Source organism: Olea europaea, unplaced genomic scaffold (genome assembly GCF_002742605.1).
Source record: "Olea europaea var. sylvestris unplaced genomic scaffold, O_europaea_v1 scaffold2906, whole genome shotgun sequence".
NCBI classification, from domain to species: Eukaryota; Viridiplantae; Streptophyta; class Magnoliopsida; order Lamiales; family Oleaceae; genus Olea; species Olea europaea.
Window position 1 is genome coordinate 15,657 of NW_019247628.1, and position 362 is coordinate 16,018.

The following is a 362-nucleotide window of genomic DNA, read 5'->3' on the forward strand; positions in this document are numbered from 1 at the left end:
AACAAGAACATAGAGGACACTTACAAATAGTATTCTCAGAATTTATTAAACATGGTTTAATAATAAGTAAGAAGAAAATGTTTTTATTTAAAGAATTTATAGATTTCTTAGGAGTTAACATAGGAGAAGGTAAAATTAAGTTACAACCCCATATTGCTAAGAAAGCTTTAGAATTCCCAGATAAACTAGAAGATTTAAAACAAATACAAAAATTTCTAGGATTGGTAAATTATGCTAGACCATTTATAAAAGATTTATGAAAAATAGCAGGACCTTTACATGCAAAGACATCTCCTACAGGACAAAGATTTTTTAATCAAGAAGATATAAAATTAGTTCAACAAATAAAAGAAAAAATAAAA